General features: G+C 44.9%; 1 protein-coding gene across 2 annotated transcripts in view; it reads left to right on the top strand.

Moving 5' to 3' along the window:
- The window catches only part of LOC116822127 (monocarboxylate transporter 2-like), a 74225-nt gene that overhangs the window by 3514 nt on the left and 48584 nt on the right, over positions 1-22127 (top strand). Inside the window, exon 1 of one of the 2 annotated variants that reach the window (XM_032775764.2) lies at positions 19801-20056. The exons of the other annotated variant lie outside the window; for it this stretch is intronic. The gene's annotated coding sequence lies outside the window, so the exon portion shown is untranslated. Of the gene's footprint in view, positions 1-19800; positions 20057-22127 lie in introns of those variants that run through there. 2 annotated transcript variants of the gene reach the window in all.

Below are 22127 nucleotides of genomic sequence, written 5' to 3'. Positions count from 1 at the left end.
GGCTGGGATGATTTAGTTGGGGATTGGTTCTGCTTTGAGCAGAGCGTTGGACTAGATGACTTCCTGACGTCCCTTCCAACCCCCATATTCTATGATTCTATGATTATTTTTTAAAACTTTAATAAAAATAAAGCAGGATCATATCAAGGGAAAGGTGTGTACAATCACTGCACATGGGTAATTTCTGTTGCTATTGTTTTGTATTTAACGATGACTACCACTAACTGAAAAAAGAAACTGGAGAAATTTCATTCATTTTTGTCTCAAATGGGCTTATTTTTGTGTTTTAAAATTGTAAAACTTTTTTTTAAAACAATGAAATTTTAGATAAATTTCAAATTGTCATTACTGCAATTTTGTGTTTTCCTCTTTTTTACACCACATACACTATTTTTATTTTTTTGTATTACTCTAGCACCTAGGAACCCTATATAATCTGCAGGGTGGGTTTTTCTCTTCTTTACTCTTTGTTCCTCAAACTTTTCAAAATGTCCTCAACTTTGGAAAAGTTAGAGGGGCAAAAGAGAAAATGAAAAGGGGAAGGGGGAGATGGGTGCTCACTAGTGTTCATTCTACTATATTTAATAGCAAAGGGGTAGGGAGGATGAAGAGGAAAGCAAAAGGTGAAAACAAATTTCAAAATACCAAATTTCCAAAATTTGAGGGTCTTATGGAGTTATTTTTTTGGTCAAACATTTTTTAAGGAAACTTTTTCACAAATTTCATTTTTGAAAGGCCATTTTTCATAAACTATTTTTCAATGGAATATTTTGACCAGCTCTATCAGAGTATTCCTTGCTTAAGTCATAGGAAAGCTTAGGCTGAGATTTAGGGTGACCAGACAGCAAGTCTGAAAAATCAGGTGGGGGTTGTAGGAGCCTATATAAGAAAAATCCCCAAATATCAGGACAGTCCCTATAAAATCAGGACATCCAGTCACCCTACTGAGATTATAAAAGTTTTCATGTGGGTGTAGACGCACAACTTTCATTACTTACAGTGAGAATTGTGTGGGAAAATCTCCTTTGGAAATCTCAACTTCAGTTTTTAACACAGCAATTTCTGAGCTAACTATGCACAGAAAAAATCTTAATTATTTTTAGCAGGAAAAGTTAAAAAATTTTTTCACACTTGGCTAATTCCAAAATGGCTTAACAAACATGGCTGAAATTTTCTGGATGAAAGACAGGCTCTACTGAAATCAGTGGGCATTCTGACATTGACTTCAATTGAAATCATAGTTCCTCCTCTCCTCTCAAACATTCACCTTTAACATGAGTGCTAGAAGCATAGAAAATGTCATCCCAAAGAGATGAAGTGGAGGCTAAAGGCCTAATATAATTTTTAGAAACTGGTTCCGTGCCTGTGATCACTATAATCAGAATCTTGTCATAGTAGCTTCCAACCATGTTAAGGGAGTGCCTGGCAAAAGGCACTTGAAAGAAAGGGTGTGTCTATCCTGCAGCTCGGAGTGAGCATCCCAGCCTGCATAAGTGGAATTTTAGTTTTATTGAAAGGTAAACTAGGGCAGGATTAGCGTGCTGACCTTGCCTAGTTTACCCTATGGTAAAACTAAGGACCTTGTCATCACTATGTTTTTACCTCAGAACAGCTTGCATGGGTCAGTTACCCTAAGGCAAAAGCCATGACATTTTTAGTGGTGAAGACAATGCCTAGCTAAACACAGCTTGTATTGCATAGTGTCACCACACAGGGTGTCCCTAAATTCTGGACCGATCACTAGTGGAAGAAACGGGTGCAAAGGAGTCTAAAGATTTTGTCGACATAAGAGAAAGTTGTACCAGTTTAACTTAAACTGTGAGTCAGTATCTTGCTCTTTCTCTGGCTCAATGAATGTCTACAAAATGGAAATCCTTCAACTGGAGAAAGTGAAAAAGAGACAGACTGACTTTGTAGCCTGGTGGCTCACGGCACTCAGCTGGGACATGGGATACCAAGTTCAAGTCCCTCTTCTGGCTGTTTTAGAGCCAGGACTTAAGCCTGGGTCCCCTTCAGCCCAGCTGAGTAGCCTGATGGTCAGGACACTGGCAATTCTGGACGTCTTTCCCTTGAAAAAATTCTGAGGGGCTTGGTTTCAGCTCAGTGCAGAACAGGAAAAATCTTTGAAATAGCAAAAGTTTTCTCAGGAAGGGAAAACTTTCCCCACCCAGCTCTAGTCACTTGTTCTAATTAATCGAGGAAGGAAGCAGAGATCCTTTATTGTGTTTACCTTTAGGACACAATAAAAGCTCAGATAGGACAGTGATGATCGTGGCATTAAATGCCTAGAGAGATTAGACTGCACATCAGCTATGGCCGGGTTTGCTTTGGACTAGAGCTGTGCAGAAAAGACATGGCTGCCTGAAAGGAGATCAGAGCTCTGGTACAGAAGGCTGCAGCTTGATGTTACTGTGGGTAGAGATGGTCTGTTTGCTTACATTTTCCCCGCTGCTTTGCTCTTTGTACTCGTTGGCTGTTGTCCGCCAGATCAAGCATAAAGTTTTACTATTAACTTTCAAGGTTCTACCTGGATTGCTCTTCAGTGTCACTGAACTCCCCCTGCTACTTGTCCCTGAGTGCCCCCACCTGGGAGTCCCACCCCTAAATGCCCCTCAGGTCCCCACCCCTTATCCAACCCCTCTGCTCCCTATCCCCTGACTGCCCTGACTCCTATCCACACCCCTGCCCCAACTGCCCCCTGGGATCACACCCCCTGTCCAACCTCCCCTGCTCTCTGTCACCTGACTGCCCTGACCCCTATCCACACCCCCTCTCCCTGACAGCCCCCCCGGGATTCCCACACCTATCCAACCCCCCCAGTTCCCTGTCCCCTGATTGCCCCCTCCCCTCCAGAACGTCTGCCCCATCCAACTGTCCCCTGCTTTCTGTCCCCTGACCAGCGCCAGCTCCAGCATTTTTGCCGCCCCAAGCAGTGGAGGAAAAAAAAAAAGCCGCGATCGATGGCACTTCTACCGCTGCTTCATTGTTTGGCAGCAGGTCCTTCCCTCCGAGAAGGACCAAGGGACCCGCCGCTGAATTGCCTCTGAAGACCCGAACGTGCCACCCCTTCCCATTGGCTGCCCCAAGCACCTGCTTGCTGCACTGGTGCCTGGAGCTGGCCCTGCCCCTGACTGTCCCCCGGAGCTCCCTGCCCCTTAGCGAATCTCTCCCACACGCCCATGCTGCTCAGAGCAGCAGGAGCTCGCAGCCCTGCCACCCAGCCGGAGCCAGCCATGCCGCCCACACTGCCTGGTAGGAGCGATGGGCCAGAGTGCTGGCGGCACGGCACAAAGCGACTGTGGGGGAGGGAGGATAGCGGTGGATGGGCCAGGGGCTAGCCTCCCAAGCTGGGAGCTCAGAGACTGGGCAGGACAGTCCCGCAGGCCAGATGTGACCCACGGGCTGCAGTTTGCCCACCTCTGATCTAGTCTGACCATCTGCAGGATGCAGGTCACAGGCAGTCTCACACCCACTCCTGTAATAGACTCGTAACCTCTGGCTTAGTTACTGAAGTCCTCAAATCATGATTTCAAGACTTCATGTTACAGAGAACGTCTATGTCCAGTGGCCTCAATAAACAAACCCCTTTATTTTTGTTGCAAAGAACTGACTCCTGTTTCTCCTCCATCCAAAGGGACACTGCAACACCCACTGACTAACCTTTTAATTATACGTCTTTCTGCACAAGCCATGTATTTGGCCATGTATACACATAATTTTAAAAACTGCCAGCTTTTACCCCCAGTCAGGATAGACTTAAATACAGAGGCTGAGATTTTCTAAGCTGTGGAGGGGATTTAGCCACACATCCTCTTTTAAAATGAATAGCTAAGTCCCCTGCACTGCTTTGAAAACCTCAACTATGTTATTTCCCTCTTCTTAGGCAACCACTTCCCAAATGTAGGGTCCACTCCAGGATTAAAAGGTAAGCAAGGATATTTGCAATGTAGTAGCCGGGGAATAATTCCCATGTGAAAACATTCTGGTTATTAGATTTAAAGGAACCGTATCTGTTTTCTCTACATAATGTGGGTTATTAGAGAGACAAGATGGGTGAAGTAATATCTTTTATTAGTGAAGCTATTACCTCAACTATCCTGTCTCTAATATCTGGGGATCAACACAGCTACAATACCATTCTATTCAGGTTATTCTGATTGAAATACCTGCTTAAAAAAAAAATCTCATTGCTATGTCTAGTTTATAGGAAACCATCCTTTCCAGCAGTGATGGTGCATGTACCCATCTGCTGTTACCACATAGACCTGGGACTCGAGCTATTTAAGCATTTCCCTGGATAACAAATGAATTATTTCTCGTTGTATGAATTCCTTTGGCAGTTTGGTCTCTTTTCTGCTATTAATACTGGAGCTGAGCAAACACCAAGTTTCTGTTTTGACCTCTCCTTGACCCCTTGTAAAACATTACTAAATGGGAAGGGATGTCATGAGCTGGAGAAGATTGCCATGTGTCTAGCTGCTTGCTGAGCTGTTATCAGTTCATACCAATACACTAGAACTCTCTTCCAGGGCCAGTTGCTGCCCCTGCCAATCCTGCATGAAGTATGTGAGGATGGAAATGTAGCAGGATCAGTGCAATTGTGCTCTGCAGGCTGCCTAGGCAGCAGGGCTCCTGTGGGCATGTCTACATTGAAATTAGACACCCACGGCTGGCCTATGCCAACTCACTTGGGCTCGCGGGGCTCTGGTTGCAGCGCTGTTTAATTACAATGTAGACATTCAGGCTTGGGCTGGGGCCTAGGCTCTAGGACCCTGTGAGCTGGGAGGGTCCCAGACCTTGGGCTGCAGCCCGAGCGCAAAGATCTGCACCACAATTAAACAGCCCCTTGCCCTGAGCCCTGTGAGCCCAAGTCAGCTGGAACAGGCCAGCCACAGGTGTCTAATTGTGACTCTGCACTGTAATTGCCATGCATCCCTGATTTGTGGCAGCTAGTCCGATACACCTGCAGAGGGAACAAGGGATTTCGAGAGGGGTGTATGTGTTGGTGAGACTAGGATTTTCACCAAAATACTCATTGGGTTGGGAGGTTGGTTGCCCCTCTCTGGTCATCTATGCACCCTTAATTCCCATGCAGCTTCAAGCCCACGTTTCTTATTAAGTTGTTCTGCTGGTAACTATTCCTCACTACCTGGCTCCTCCTTGCTGGTACTGATGCATCTTTGTGCCTCTCCACACCATGGAATGGACAGAAGGATCTGATCCTAAAGCATTTCCTAATAATGGGCCTATCCACAAACCTACCCCGATGTTATATCTCAGTCTTTCCCAGACATTAACCACCAAGTGAGACAGTTTAATAAAATAGCCAGCTGTATATTTCACAATTCCAAAGAGCACAGTCTTTGGATTCCCAAGATCTGTTCTTAGGCCTTTATCATAAAATCCCACAGTGGGTTTTGGATTGCTTCTGGCACACTTATTTACATAAATTCTCCACACTCGTCCACCTCTGCAGCTCCCCACAGCCCTCCTTCTGAATCGGGACCTAACCATCCCTAGAATTAATTTAGTTAGGGGATGGCAAATGCAGAGTTCAGGGGATGCAATGTCCCGTACTGCCACATAGTTTGCTTTATTGGATAGATTTCTTTTTCTCATCTATGTCAGTGACTGTGCATGCCATCCCGAATTTGGGATCATTGTCTGTTCCTCATAGCTCTTGTAAATATCCAGTACCTTGGTTTATACCTATAGTCTCTATTTGCATTGTTTAATTACTGTTCTGCTAAACAGAAACTCAAAAAGTGAAGAGAGTGAACCAGCTGCCCAGGCCCCAAACGTATCTCCAGTGATAGTGTGTCTGATGTCTGGGAGGACTTCAGGCCACCCACATCTCACTCACTAAATGTACAAATGCTAAGCAGGTTGATGGAACCTGGGGTCTCCAGCCCAATTTCATCTGAGAATGTGAGTCTTCTGGGGAACTGAGCCTGAAGAGAGAGCTTTGTTTGCTTTCAGATTTCCCTGTGAAATGTCCACCCAGTTCCAGTTAATGGGGAATCTGAGCAATTGTACAGATGACAAAACTTCACCCTGTGAGGTCTAGTATCTAACTGGTGGGATAACACCTGAAATTGAAATTCAGTGCATGAGGCAAACATCCAAAATGAGTGGTTGACCCTGATATCTGATAAAGCTGATGACAGTCAAGGTTTTTGCCCCATCAAGAATCTCAGCTTGACTTAGATGAGTGAGGTAGATGTAGTACAACTGCCTCTCAGATCCAGATAGGGTGACCAGACATCCCGATAAAATCGTGACTGTCCCAATTTTGAGAAGTTTGTCCCCTGTCCCGACCAAAGTATGGTCGGAAGCCATTTGCCCCGATAGTTTGTTTCGGACTTTTTTTTTTACGCTCACCTGTCCGGGTCTTCGGCAGCAATCTGGCGGCAGGTCTTTCAGTCGCTGATGGTCTTTGGCAGCATTTTGGCGATGGGTGCTTCTGTGTTTGGTGGCAAGGTTTATTACCAGCTGCCAAAGACCCAGACGCGTGAGTGTAACAATTAAAAAGGCACCCCTCCCCCCACGGCAGTCCCAATATTTTCCACTTAGCATCTGGTCACCCTAGATTCAGAGCATGGCTATAAAGAAAGGTGGCCCATTCATTTGCAGTCCTCTTTATTGCTGGCTTCTCACTAGATCACAGCACTGGGAACTGAATAAGTAAGTTTTCACATAATTAAAACTCCTAACTTGCAACTATTACTGCTAATAAATCCCTAAGGGCTGGAGGGCCTGTGGCTAAACGCTCTTAGAAGGCATTTTGTGTTAACTTTGGTTAGTCATGCTCAGTGATGAGGCAATCCAAAGTCTTGGGCAAAAGAGGATAAAGCTAATACTGCCGTGAGTTCTGCTATGGCTATTGAGAGAAACTATTGATATGTCTTCAAGCTTGAATGTAATGATTGCATCTGTTTTAGATCTAGTGCAAAGGACTTTATGGAATTAAAAACCGTCAAACAATAACCCATAGTAATATATATTGATCCCTTGAGTGAAATTAAGAATATTGTAAGAACTCTAAACACAATAACCATTTTCAAATGTACCAGGTAATCTCTTTCTCAAAATGAGGTCACACTGAGGACATTAATGGAATTGTTGGATGTGAAAAAGTATCTGGATTCCACTGATGTTACAGTTTATGGGGAATTTCACCCTATTGGCCAGGTTGAACTACCAAGCATTTGCCTTGAACTGAAGTTGATATCTCAGAAGCAAGTGATTACTCAGCATAGTGTAATCTATCTTGCCATCTTGCATATTGGTTCTATATAGTAAACCAATTAAAAAAAAACCTGGTTTGTTACGTAAGGATAATAAATTGTTTCTATGGAGATCAGTGAGTAAAGAACTTGGACTGGTTCAGGGATTTAAGGTTTATCTATGGTAATTGTCAGATAACTTTCAACCCCTGTGAGAATTCAGTGGCACATGAAAGCTCTGGCTTAAATACTGGTCTAAGGAAACATTGACTCTATTGATTCACATTAGTTCTTGCACTCATGTATGGTTGGGTTTTCCCTTTGGATTCTAATGACCATAGTTCCTGTGAAATGCATGGACAGCATTCCTCCCCATGACTTTACTAATGTAACTAAAAGAAAATAAAAGCTTTCTTTGATTAGTGGCATTATAAAAATATACATACTCAGGCCAAAAAAAGTATTTTTAAATGGATTTTTTTACTGTTTTAAACAGCTGTAAATCTGCTTGAATGCAACAAAACAATGCACATTAAATGGATTAATTATAAGATATTAATGCAAGTATAGGGCTACATTTTCAAAAGTAGTGGTTTTGGGTGCTTAGCTTGAGACACCTAAACAGATCAGATTTCCAGAGGGTGGGTTCTTAGCCTTTTTTGACAATCAGGCCCCTTTAAATGAGATACCTTTTTAAAATCAAAATCACCAGGCTCTCTTGAAAAGATAGATTATAACTGTGATGGATTTGGAGCTGCCCTGTGATAATTTATCAACGTGGTATGTTGGCCTGGTTATTGAGATGTTTACTATATGAATATATTAGGTTATCTCAATATAAGGCTGTCTGGAAAAACAACCAAGAATGAAAAGATAAAGCCACCCCTCAGCAAACACAAGAGCTGTTAAGGGACAATACCTTACCATTGGCTCTGAGGACTCTGGCTTGATTTCCTGCTGAGCCTACAGGGCTGATTTTTCATTGAAAGGCCAAAGCTCCAGACCACAGAAGAAAAAAAGGGTATGAAAAGAACCGTCTCTCAAATGAGAGGTGTTAGTCATTCGAGAGAACCAGATTAAGATCCCAGTGGGGGGTGCCTAAAGAAGTTAGGCCTATCTAGGTTACCATCAGGATGTGGTCCATGCACAATCTAGATGCAAGAAATTACGTATGTGAATTTCTTTCATGCTGGAAAAATATTCTCCCTAATACTAAATGTTCCATAAATACAGTGTACCTATTGCTTTAGAAAAACAATGAGGAGTCTGGTGGCACCTTAAAGATTAACGGATTTATTTGGGCATAAGCTTTCGTGGGTAAAAAAAACACTTCTTCAAATGTATGGAGGGAAAATATTGCATTATGGCTCTGAGAACATGTATGGCAACCAGGCTGTGTGGTTCTTCTGACCCTTAGAAAGGAGACTTGCCATGTCTGTATCATCTAACATGTTGTGATATGTTAGCATGCCACTGCAGAACATGATACTGCATGACATCATCACATTATGTCAAAAAATAATCACAACAGGATGCTATTCCACAAGCCCCGAAGATGATTTTGGGTTCTGTTTACCCTGATAAAGATTGTATGGTCCCAGATTCCTGAGAGTAGAGATTGGCTTGCATCACCAAGTTGAGACTGATAACTGTATCTGCATGTCTCCAAATCTGATTAAAATGTCTCTGGTTCAGAGATGGGTTTTGGTTCAGTGTGTTATACAAAGAGGGACTAGTTGCAAAACTCATATCTGGATGCGATCTTCCATAAAGTTTGGAGTGGTTCAGAAATAGCTGCCTTATCCCAAAGGTGGTAGATGGGGCCTTAAAGGCTTTTTATTGATCTCAAAGGGCTTTGAATCAGGCCCTTATATAAACCAGAATTGAAGAGGCAAAGTTGGACTAAATACAGGTGTGAGAAAGCAACTGTAATTTACTGGCAACTTGTTAAATTGTTACCAATAAGTTTCATAAAGAGAATTTTGATATGTAGGAATTTAAATATAATTATGTATTGCACAGCAAACTGCTGTGCATAAACATGGCGGGATACAACAAAATGTAAATGATATGCTGTTATATTACATATACATGCATTTGTAATATGAGATTTCTAGATTAAAAGCAATACTATGCAGTTTTATGAGAAGGAAATTAGTGTTAAAGGAGATGTTACCTGCTTAACAGAAAAATTTCCTTTTCTTACACAAACAAGTGTAGCCTGATTTAGGGTGTACTGATAATATTAATTTGGATGACATGGGAATTTAATTTATTAATTTACTTTGTATTTAATTTTAATTTATTAATATTAATAATTATCATCAATATTAATAGTATGGGTTTTAGGCTCGCCAATTTCTTTGATCAGAAGATAAAAATTCTTGTCCTGAATCAGGCTCCGCAGAATTTACAAAGGACCCTCAGGGATATGACAGGAAGCTCACACTGAGACAGATATAGCCTTAAAGACTTTCTATTAAAATCAATAATAGTAAGTAAATGGTAAAATAACCAGAGTTACAATGTTACAATTGCATTACTGCTATTCAAAAGATACATATGATAATATAGTATTATATGCAACAAAGCTTTGGTTAATATACTCACACCCTTCCTTGATAACCTGGTGGTAAGAGACGCAGGACCAGCCTTGCAGTTCAAGTTTCTCAATTCTTGAGTGAGGGATGCAGTGCTTAGAAGAAATCTAATGCTAAGAGCTATCAAAACTAAATTAGGGTTTACTTGACTAACTTAAAATCAAAACCTAATAAAACTAAGAATAAAACTTAGGGAAACCAAGCTTAGCCTGCTTCCCTTGAACCTTAAAGTTTAAGAAGAACAAGTATAGCCTACTAATAGTAGTAGCCATCGTAGATAGATAGAATAGATAGAGAGAGAGAAATAGAATAGAAATAGAATAAGTAAGAATAGAACTGACGTCAGTAAGAATGGAGAGAGCTCTATTAAGGTGGGTCACCTCTTTTACAGGGCAAATGCCGGAAATCCTTCCTCTTGTTGCCGACACAGAGGGTGCCCGAGGCAAGCAACAGTGGTTCGTTGCCCAGAGTGCGAAGCGCCAATGAACACACACCAGGGTGGAGAAGCAAAGTTTATCTGAGATCTCAAAGCGGTGCAAGGAGACGAACGCCTCAAATCATGCACCCCTACACAAGCGGCTTTTCCCTTTTTATAAGTCTTTTTCCTTCTTTCTTCTTTCTTCCTCCTCCCCTCCTCCTTCCTCCCCCTGTAGCAGTTACGTAAGCGCAGGTGCATTAAGTAATCTTGGCCGCGGCAGCTCGTTAGTAAGTTTTCCTTCTGCAAGTTATCTTGTCCTTCTGCTAAAGGTGCACAGGCATCATTATTTCTGCTTTAGACCAGTTAGAACTGTTGCAACTGATAACGGCTGTTACACCAGGCCTTTTAGGTCAATTAAAGTTTAAACATGGAAGGACTCTTGCTCATCTGAGGCCTAAACAGGTAGACTTTATATCCTTATTACCTTTTACCTTTTAAGTTACTTTAGGGTTATGCTTAGTGACACCAACACACCCACTGGGATCTCGGTCACCCTAGCCTTCAGCTCAGCTAGTACAGCCTTCCCCCGCCTAGCGTGGCCGGGAAGCAGGCTACCCGACCACCTGCCTTACCGCCTGATGCTGCTGGCTTAGGCTCTGCCTCCTTCCCCCTCCACAACCAGGCCCTGCTGTAGGTGCTGTCACCGTGTGTGCTGCCATGTCACTCTCACAAATCTGGCCATCATGACAGGAGCAGCCAGCCCAAACCTGAGGAGTGCTGCAACCCCATGCACCAAGCAGACGAATTGTACCAGGAGCTGGAAGTACTTTGGTTACCAACAGGAAACTCCCTGACATACCAGGAGCTTGGTCTGTCTGCTCCCAACCATACCTGAAGTGATTTTGCACAACCTCAGTGTCAACATATTTGTTGAATAGGCTCATACTTGACTTCCTTCTAGATTTGAGGCCTTGGTAAGTGATGAGGGCTACCGATCCCAGTTCAACAAACATTCTCCTGGACACCAGAACATTTGCCTAGTGAATCAGACCTTGTCTACATTGGCAAATTTCTGACCAGTAAAGCAGCTTTCTGCTTTGTAATTCCTGAGGTGTACACACTGCCAGGCCACTTAGTGTACAGAAACTGCACAGTTGCAGTGCTGTAAAAAAAAAACACCCTGATGACAAGTGTACAGCTTTCTGCACCGGGGCTACAGCACCTGCTGCCAATGTAGACACCCTGGTCAATTTCAGCACTGCAATTGGCCTCCTGGAGGTGTCCCACAATACCTGTTCTTGCCTCTGGTCATCGGTTTGAACTCTACTGCCCTGCCCTCAGGTGACCAACCATGAGCGCCTAGTGACACTAACAACTCCCTCCTTGAGAATACCTCAACAAACTTTTGGTCTGAAGTTTTCTCAGACTTTGAGGACAAAAAAAGCGATTAAGCTCTAGGGAGCTGGGGTCATATAATGAGGGAGTATAGCGGATTCCTGGGGGAAGGAGGTACAAATTCTATGTAGAGTGCTTTAGGCAATCCAAACAAAAGCGAGGTAACAATACACACCAACCCACCATGAGGCAGAGGCGAAATGCCTCCCCTAAGTCCCCCCAAGTTGGGTAACCGTTCCAGAGTGGAAACCAGAAATAGTGGGTTTCCCTTTCCTGGGCCTTCCACTGTTCAAAAGCCTGTTCGGGCAACAGAATGTCTTGTTGAATTATCCTGTGCGTTTCTGGACATAGTACGGGCATTCATCCCTTATAAAGGCGCACACCCCCCCTGAGCCACACTTCACCAGAAAGTGTGCAAGTATGTTTCCATGATCACAGATCAGATGGATATATCTGATGCGTCTGTAAGGGCAGTGGGCAAGTCTGGTATCAAGAGTCACCCAATGGCATCAGCTGTCATTCAGGAAATCCTATTCCTACAATACTAGATCCACACTGCAATCCTTCCCAGCCTCCAAATGACCTATTCAACTACCACTTTCCTTGGTGTAGCACTATATTACTCTGTTTATTTAACCATTCTCAGGTACTTTCAAAAGGCAATTAAACATTAAAGAGCATAGGAGGGGTTACATTATCAAGCCTGCATCTCCAGACACCAGGGTGCATGGCCTGTAGAATAACCCAAACCCAATCCAATTACCCATATTCCCAAGCAGGGTCCCACAAATGCCCCTCCAACCCCATGTAAATTCTTGTTTCCTCACCAGGGTCAGTCTTAATGTCCTTTCTAGTCAGGAATTCCTGGACTTTTGGCAATTTCTGAGTGTTCCTTCTTCTTCCCCGAAACAGTCGTGGTTCATCAGCCACCCAGGGAGAAGTTACCAGCACATCCCCTGTAATGGTTTTTGATTCTTCTAGAAAAATGCAAAGGCACAGTAGATCTGTCATGGACAAGGAGAGGTTACTACACTTTCACCTTGTAACTTTTTCCCACTGCCAGAGGCACAGTGGAGCCTGAAGGAGAATAGGCTAAGCATCAATAGGAGAATTCTCTGAGGTGGAGGGGTCTTTTTTGCATTGAAATATGGGTCCAGCAGTCAGCTTTGGCACTTCAACAGCGGTGTTGTTAGTCAGGCAGAGCTTATAAGGGCCTTTTCAGCTGAGCCAAGCAGTCTTTCGTGGTGAACCTTTACATTTCAATCCAGTCCTGGTTCAAGGAGTGGCATGGGCGCTAAGGCTTCGGGTAGCGCTTCCTTACCTGGAGCAAAGAAACCTAACACATTTCATTATGGCCTGGCGTGTTGCAAACTCTCTATAGCTGCTGTGGGCATTCAACGCCTCCTATTCCTGTTGTTAGCCAGTCTAATGTGACATTGTCCTTGAATGGAGTTCAGTGTCTTTCTATAGCCCTGAGCCTTGCTAGCTAATATTTTTTTTCCGTTAACTCCATCTGTTCTTTCACTTTTCCCTTCTTGGCTTCTTTTTTAACCCTGCCAAAGGAAACTTCCACTATTTCACTTATTACACCTTTTTCCCAACAATGAATACATAAACATTGTCATTATACAGTACATTAGTCTTAATTATCAATTAATATGCCACAACACCTTTTACTAAAATACCTTATTTACAGATTTGGAGCAACAAAGCTAGAACAAGCACACCCACTTTGAGGAGTTCATTCAATACAACCTCTAGTCCAATAGCTTTCCACCATGCAGCCCCCCTGGCTAGAAATCTGAGGTAGCCAGAAAGATCTCATGTACCAATGGGGAGTGGGTTACCTTTTCAAGTCTTTGTCCAAACTGTTGGTATGCAATTACAAACAATTTTTGCATTAAAAATTTGGCCAGTGAAAGTTCTTTTTTCTTACTTAAGAAATGCATTAGACTTTAGTATATACAATTCATCCTGATTTTATCCAACCACTTTGTATCCAAGTTGAACAAGACAAGTATCTGACGAAGTTGGTATCACCCCGAAAGCTCATGACTAACAATGTCTGTAGTCTATAAGGTGCACAGGATTCTCTTTCTAAGACAAGTATCTGCATTAATTAACCTTTTTGTTTGATTTTAACTAGGCTATTCTATAAAAATATTAAACACAAAACATATCCGGACAAGACAAACACCAAATAAGACCAAGACACAAACATAATCCTATTGTGCCAGTAAATGCATGGTACGTTGAATGCTGTTCAGCCTGGCATCAGTTTCTTCTGGTTATCTGGAAAAGACAAAAAACCAAAGGTCTACCCTTCTCGGCAGACAATCATCGCTTAAAATATACAAAATACCCTTGTTGATTCAGGCAAAACAGAGGATTACCCCATATTTTCTTGTATTTGTTCATAGGCAGCCCAGGTTTGCAATTATATACACTGTATACATTCTTCAGCTATTTAACTAAATTGGCTTCATAGCCAAACCAATGATGCAAATCCAATAATTTTCTTGCCTAGAATTTATTTACAAACTTTCACAGACACCCAAGAACTTTCTCTTTAGCATTTTATAAAGTTCAACTGCTGTTCCTCCAGCAACTACAGAGTTAACTTCTCACTCTCCACTATAAACACTTACTTGTCCTCAAACAGCCACTTTTTATCAACTTAACTCACCATTCCAAGTAAGTCCTGGGTATTTGAAATCCCCATGCTTACATTACTGATCCTTCCTCCCAGTCACCCTTAAACGTTTCCAATCTTTTCCATCTCCCTCTGTCTGTTGCCTGCCGCCTGGGCCCAATCCTGCTTTTCTTGCTGACTGTCCCTTCCATGGGCACCAACTTGTCTCCACTACCAGTTAGCTAGGAGGGTGGGATCTCACTAGCTCCCACCCCTCCTGGTCTCTTCCCTTAACATTTTACTCACAAGACTACCCGAGTCCTTCCTCGTGAGGCTTGTCACCTGGACAAAAACACATGGCCCATTGGGCAAGGCCATTTATTTAAATATATCCCAACCCCTTAGAGGGTTTACCCAGGAGACTCATCCCATCTGTCTGCTTGACACTTAAACAGAAAAGAGAATTACTCAGAGTAGAGAAACTTACGTCTAAGCCAGGCTTTCCATTCTATACACTGACCGCTACAGAGGGACGGGACAGAAGATCTCAATTCGAACTCAGAGCTTCCTCGCACGCATGGTTTCCACTCTGAGGAATTACGAACGAGAGTTTCAGTTCCGCCCACACTCCTAACGCCCAAACGAAACAGAAGCAGAAAAACAACAGTAACCGGTTAAACAGAACAGAACCAGAACCTGATAGTGTTTCTTATCCTATTTAGGGCTCACTTTTTACTCATGCAGTTCTCACATAATAACACCAGCAGTACCAAGCAAGCAAACATATAAAAGGAATAAAACAAATAGATGGTGTAAATTCTGCAGGGCTCCCCTTTCTTAATTTGCTCGCCAAACTGTGACAAAATTTCTGTTACCAAATTATCCCTTGTTCAGGTGATCAGGCTGACACTACAAGGATGTGTGGGGAAGATGAAGAAAAAACACCTTATAACTGAATTTTTTAAGCTCCAGTTAATTCTGGAAAAACAGTAATGCCCAATCCCTTTCAACTCACACAGTGTATGTCCAGACTGCCACTTCTGTGTATATGTCAGAGAGGGGGGGGTGGATGGGAGGATTATCCCTGTTATACAGCTTGTCCAGAATTTCCAACATGCTTCTGCTCTTGAGGGGCTGTTCTTTACAACCCTGGAATCCTTCCACCTGCACAAAGCGTCTTCTTCAGAGATACCAGGCAGGTCGGCTGCGTGTGGCTTCTTTGGTGTCACCAAGCCGTCACCGGCTCGATCCACAAAAGGAACACTGTTGGATCTTACTGGACAGTTAAGCTTTGCAAATGTAATCTCAGTTCTGTAACTTATATTGCCTTTGGTTTGCCTCTGTCAATTTTCCTTTTTCCACAACCAGCTGGAGCTGAAAGCAGTTTTTCTTTGTACTTAGCATAGTCTGCGTTGATTCTTGACCTTGAACGCAGAGCAACTTTCTTTTTATCCCTGGGCCAAGCTGAATTTCAAATTAACCCGTTCCTTTCCTCAACAGACAAATTTGCTCACGCTGTGTCAGGGCTTTTTGGTGATTAAACGCTCCTCTTAGATGTATGATCTTATCTAGATTGAAGTACCTTCTTGTGGGCATTGTTTAGATGGATTTTCACGCGTGTAAATATTCCAATTCTCTAAATACCTGCAGGTTGATGAACCATAATGTACATACATGTAATATGCGGGGGTACTCTTAGGGGGTGAGATGGAATGTTTAGACTGTCCCCCCAGCCATTTTCCACTTACACACACAGGGAGGGTGCCCTGTCTGCGCTAGTGGCTCATAAATTAAGGATGTTTCCCTACAGGGTACTCACACAGGAGAGGCTAACGAGGATGGCCACGACCCTCCTATACCTCCCTTCAGCAAAGAGCGTCAGCTAGTCTCTGAGAGACGGCGCCGCTTACTCTTGATTGCATCCAGTGAGATGATCAGACTGTCAGTAGCCCACATGGAAAGGAAAGGGAAGGGGAGATGGGTACACACACTCCTAGACCCAGGTAGCTTTCTCACCAGACGATGCCAGACCGAGTCAGCCCACTATGGGTCGGACCTCCTAAAGATCCACTAGTTACCGGGCTTGCGTTAGAGTAGTCCTGGACACGAGCTTTTGCTTCACAGGATACTCTGGGCATCTTCCGGTAACAGTCACTCACACTGGCCCCCAGTACCATTCTGCATCTGAGATCTTGCTTTGCCTTTTTTTTTTCAGTTTATGCTTAGTCATCGGATCTGAACCAAACATCTTCCTATTCACTAGAATACATTCTAAGGGTGTACACCGTACCTGGCGCCCCATACCATGCCCTTGACCCATTATATGACGCTCTGTTGTCTAATGGGAATTACAACGACTGGGCGTCCCCAGCCTCTAATTACAACGACTGGGCGACCCCAGCCTCGGGCAAAAGTCCACACTACTGGACTGTTCCTACCTTATCCAAGGGACCGGTTCCTCACCTTCGCCCACAGCCAAAGTCCAGACCACTGGACTGTTCTTACCTTATCCAAGGGACCGGTTCCTCACCATCGCTCACAACTGCTTCTCCACAACTCAAGCGCATTGCACCGTTGTGCCCTCCAGGGTCGGTCGAACTGCGTCTCCGCCGAGGCCCCCGGTGAAGTCACCGGTGTGCACTGGGCATCGGTTGTCGCCGCGATCCGTTGACCACCAGGAGGGATCTGGGCAAGGCTAATTTTAGCCTCGAGCCCACCCAGGGACGGCAAGAACTGTTGCCGACGCAGAGGGTGCCTGAGGCAAGCAACAGTGGTTCGTTGTCCAGAGTGTGAAGCGCCAATGAACACACACCAGGGTGGAGAAGCAAGCAAAGTTTATTTGAGATCTCAAAGTGGTGCAAGGAGATGAACGCCTCAAATCATGCACCCCTACACAAGCGGCTTTTCCCTTTTTATAAGTTTTTTTCCTCTTTCTTCTTTCTTCCTCCTCCCCTCCTCCTTCCTCCCCCTGTAGCAGTTACGTAAGCGCAGGTGCATTAAGTAATCTTGGCCGCGGCAGCTCGTTAGTAAGTTTTCCTTCTGCAAGTTATCTTGTCCTTCTGCTAAAGATGCACAGGCCTTATCACTACTGCTTTAGACCGGTTTTAGCTGTGCTGCAACTGATAACTTACTGTTACACATTTAATTTTACAGCTGCTAGCTTTCTAGATCAAGTAGAGTTCAACATGGAGGAGCTTTGGTTCACTGAGGCCTAGATTTATGCCTAGTGACACCAACACTCTTATGCCCAAATTTCATTCCTCACCCTCAGAAATGTTAGGGTCACTTACCCCACAGGCTAATCTGTATGTGCATATTGATGACAGCTATGTACACACATCAGACTCTTGTGGTGTACTGGTTAAGTCTGTGGGTACAATATTGAACCCCACCCCTGCCATTCTTCATTGTCTGCTGGTCTTAGACCTAGACATAGGCACTTTATTTGGGTATAGGAAAAACAAGATAAAAGGTTAACTTTGCTTTTCTGGGTAAAAGGGCACAGGAGATAGATACGCTAACTGTGCTTTAGCTTAACATACTGGATCTGGTCTGTAGCTCTCTTCCATTACATCCAAACCTACTTTAATATAAATCTATAAACCTATTACAACAAACTAAATACTTAAACTCTAAGAAAAGATATCTATATATAGATAGTATACACAAGCAAACAGGTTAGTCCTATAGGCTACACAAGTGAAGAGATACTATTTAACAAATCTACAAAACCATTTCTGTGTTATCAGATCTATTTTAACCAAACTGTTAAACATTAAGATACATTGTTTGTACTTAATGTTAGGCAATTCTCCCTTATGTGGTATTTTTCAAATATACACTTTTTTGTGCATAGAAAGGAATATCCAGGATTTTGTGATAAATATTTTAAAATTTCTATACATTCTCATATCTTCCAAGGTCCAAGGTTTTCAGTTTAATCTCAGATTTCATAATCATTCAGAAATAACATTTATTTGTATGCTTTACAGATTATGCAGCCCAGAGGGCATAAAAGAATATTAAACAAACACCACAAAACACCCAAATGCTCTTTGGTTCATCATTGTTTTGCATTTTACAATGTTTATTAGGGCAATTTAGGATGTGCGAGGTGAGTGGAGATGTGGCTTGGGTGTCCTAGAAATTGGGGTAGAGCAAGGCTGCTGGAACAATTTTTATAGTGGGGATGCACTGAAGCAAATTGTAAACTTTGTATATAATGGAAACCACTTTGAGCCAGGGGGTGCGGCAGCACCGTTAGTTCCAGCATCTATGGGGTCAGGGGCGGCTCTAGCTTTTTTGCCACCCTAAGCACAGCAGGCTGGGGCCTTTGGCGGCTTGCGTGCGGGAGGTCCACCGGTCCCGCGGATTCGGTGGCGCGCCTGCAGGAGGCTCGCTGGTCCTGCAGATTCGGTGGCTTGCCTGCAAGAGGTCCGCTGAAGGGTCCCTGACTGCCGCCCTTGCAGAGACCGTCAGGCACCCCCTGTGGCTTGCCGCCCCGGCACATGCTTGGAGCGTTGGTGCCTGGAGCCGCTGCTGTATGGGGTGGGGGGGAATAGATAGGACTGAACCTTAAAAGAACAGGATCAGCGAGGTTTCGGCCCATCGTTTAGGCATTTAGGTTTGCTTTTATACATAAAAGAACTTAAATAGCTACATAGAATATATTAAAAATAAGTGGAAAATAGCTTATATTCAAAGACCTATTATTTTGTGCTTCAAATCTTTTCTTTGGCAAAATTTTCAAAAGTGAGGGCCCCACTCCACTAGTAAGATAAATGCCATTACTTTTTATTATTATTATTATTATTGAATAAACAGCTTGTAGTTTGAATTTGGAAGTGGCCTTGCAGGTTCTGCAGTCGGTACACTGCAGCCTTGGGCTCTGGCGCAAGAGAACCAGAAAGCAAAACTGGCAGGATGGACACGAGTGCAACACACCCCGACCAATCCGCATGAAACCAAGCCGGGAAACACACTGAAAGGAAACAACACAAAAAGCATCTGCTGTTCCCCGCCCCCTGCACAATTCTACTACTAGGTGGGTGGGGGCACTTGGTAACCCGGCTAAGGCGATGCCGTGTGCCCCTTCCAGGGAGGGTTCTCGCTTTTCAGAGCAGATCAGTGTTTTATTTTCACAATGCAGCAGGACCCCCCCCATCCCATGTGCCTTGTTCGCCCTGCAGAGCCCTTGGCGGCGGCGCATCCGGCTGTGGACCGGCAGTTTCAAACGAAGGCGAGAAGTTTGTTGCCGGTTCTGCAAAGTCTCCTGTTGAAGTGTCGGGGTGTTTCCTTGAGCTTTCCAAGCCCGCCTGCGAACGGGCGCCGCGTCTTTCCCTTCAGCGCCTGTCCTGCCCAGGAGCAAGGGGGGAGCCAGGGTCACTTTTAGCGCGTGCAAGGAAACTGATGCAACAGCTGGCGCGTTTGCACCGCGTCTCCAAAGCCGCTGCCCCCGCCGCCTACACCCCTGCGTGGCTGCAAGAGGCGCGCTCTGGCTGGGGCTGGGATTTGCAGCCCCGTGCAGAGGCAGGGCGGGTCAGCCGGGGGAGGGGTGCTGATCAGTTGCTGCTTCTGGGGGGGGGGGCACTTGTCTCAGGGGAAGGGAATCACTGTTAACCCCCTTCTGCCTGGGCTCCCCCCGGGTCTGGAGCGGGCAGGCTGGCCCCGGCCCCGCCCTCGCGGGTTTTTTAAGCCCCCCTCGCGCTGGTTGCATTGAGATTTTCCGCCCACTCTGGCGCTTTCCCGCCGCCGCTGCCCGCGCAGTGCCAGGCTCAGCGCGCAGGTGAGTGGCCGGCGCGGGGCCCCGGGAATCCCCTGTCTCGGGGAAGGGACTGGCGGGGTGTTTCCAGCTGGGGGGCGCTGGGAGCTTGCTAGGGAGCTGAGCTGGTGGCGGGGTGCCACGTGTATGTGCCTGTCTGTGGCCTGCCTGCCCAGTCTGTGTGCCACATGGCACATGCATGTGTGTCTGCGTGTGCCCTCTGCACCGCCTGTGTGCGGCAGGCATGTGCCTGCGTGTGCACTCTGTGTACAGTCTGTGTGCTACATGCATGTGCCTGCATGTGCGCTCTGTGTGCAGCCTGTGTGCCGCATGCAGTGCCTGTGTGTGCACTCTGTGTGCTACATGTATGTGCTTGCATGTGCGGCCTGTGTGCTGCATGCAGGTATCTGTGTGTGTGCGGCCTGTGTGCTACATGCAGGTGCCTGCATGTGTACTTTGTGTGCAGCCTGTGTGCTACATGCATGTGCCTGCATGTGCTCTCTGCATCACCTGTGTGCCATATGCATGTGCCTGCTTGTGCAGTCTGTGTGCGGCCTGTGTGTCACATGCGTGTGCTTCTGTGTGCAGTCTGTGTGTGGCCTGTGCTGCATGCATGTGCCTCTGTGTGTGTGTGCTCTGTGTCACCTGTGTGCCATATGCATGTGCCAGTGTGCGCACTCTATGTGCAGCCTGTGTGCCGCATGTATCTGCCTATTTGTGTGTGCTAGATGCAGTAACATGCTTGTTTCTTGTGTACCCTGTATATGCCACATGCATGTGAGCTTCATCTATTATCATAGTGCCATATGGATGTACCTGTGTGTGTACACTCTGTGTACAGTGCTGTGTGTGTGAGCCTAGTGTGTTTGCCACAGATCTATGTAGCCTGTGTACCGTGTGTCTTCCGTATGCCCGTGTGCTTCATGCATTATTGCTGTGTCATATGCATATGAGGCCTGTGTATGCTATAAGCCAGTGTATCTGATGTAATCTGTGTGCCATGTGCCTATTTCACATATCGTCTGCATACTATATGTGGATGTTTCTTGTATTGTTTCTGTGTATCCATGTGCATTCACAATGCCAGCCTGTGTGCTGGGTGTGTATGTGATTCCCATGTACTCGGGCTATGTGTATTCCATATGCGTGTGCTGTGTGTTCTATGTGCATATTCATTCTTTGAATGCAGAGGTATTCTTTGCATATGCAAGTGTTCTCAGTGAGTACATATCGCGTTCTATGGGCATGTGCATTGCACATAACAGGGTCCTTGATTAAGAATCCTTTGATCTGATTTGCTCCTGGTGTGTTCTGTGTGTATGCTTATCTCCTATGTGTAGTCTGTGTGCATGATCGTGCATGTATGTGTTGAGTGTGCATGTTCCCACAGATGGTAGCCGTCACGCTGTCTTTGTGCTCCTGGCTGCATTTTCAAGCAGCAACTTTCTGCCTTTTCCTGCTTATGTGTGTGGTGGTGGTGATTGGGGGGTTCAGGTTTTCCTTGAACACACACAGCTGTAGGAAGGAGATACAGTGATAGAATTCTGTTCTCTCCAAAAGAGGGGAATGTTACACACAGAATGAATTTTTCCTGGAGTTGCATCCCAGAGTGAGCCAGTTGAAGCCACTAGAGTTGCAAAGGGATGTGGAAATGGTCAAAATTTGGGCTGTTATTCTTTAGTAAAGCTAAGATTTTGTCATGGCCATTTTTAGTAAAAGTCACAGACAGGTCACAGGCAATAAATAAAAATCCAGGGAAGCCCGTGGCCTGTCCATGACTTCTACTAAAAATAACTGACAAAATGGGGAGGGAGGAGGGTCCAGCACTCACTGCTGCTGGGGCTCCAGGGGCTACCCACAGTGGCTGAGAGCACAGGGATTTCTCCCATCCCCCGCCCCTCCGGCGCTGCCTGTGACAACTCAGAGCTGCGGACCCATGGCTGGGAGCTCGGTGTCCCCTGGACAGCTGCAGTGGAAAACGTCACAGAGTCTCTCGAAGTCGTGGATTCCGTGACTTCTGTAACCTCCATAACAAAATCTTAGCCACCTCAAAAGAATAATTATGGAGATCCCTGGTATCTCATCGGTCGATAGA

This window comes from Chelonoidis abingdonii, chromosome 17 (assembly GCF_003597395.2).
Source record: "Chelonoidis abingdonii isolate Lonesome George chromosome 17, CheloAbing_2.0, whole genome shotgun sequence".
NCBI classification, from domain to species: Eukaryota; Metazoa; Chordata; order Testudines; family Testudinidae; genus Chelonoidis; species Chelonoidis abingdonii.
This window is presented reverse-complemented; position numbering and strand designations above follow the sequence as displayed.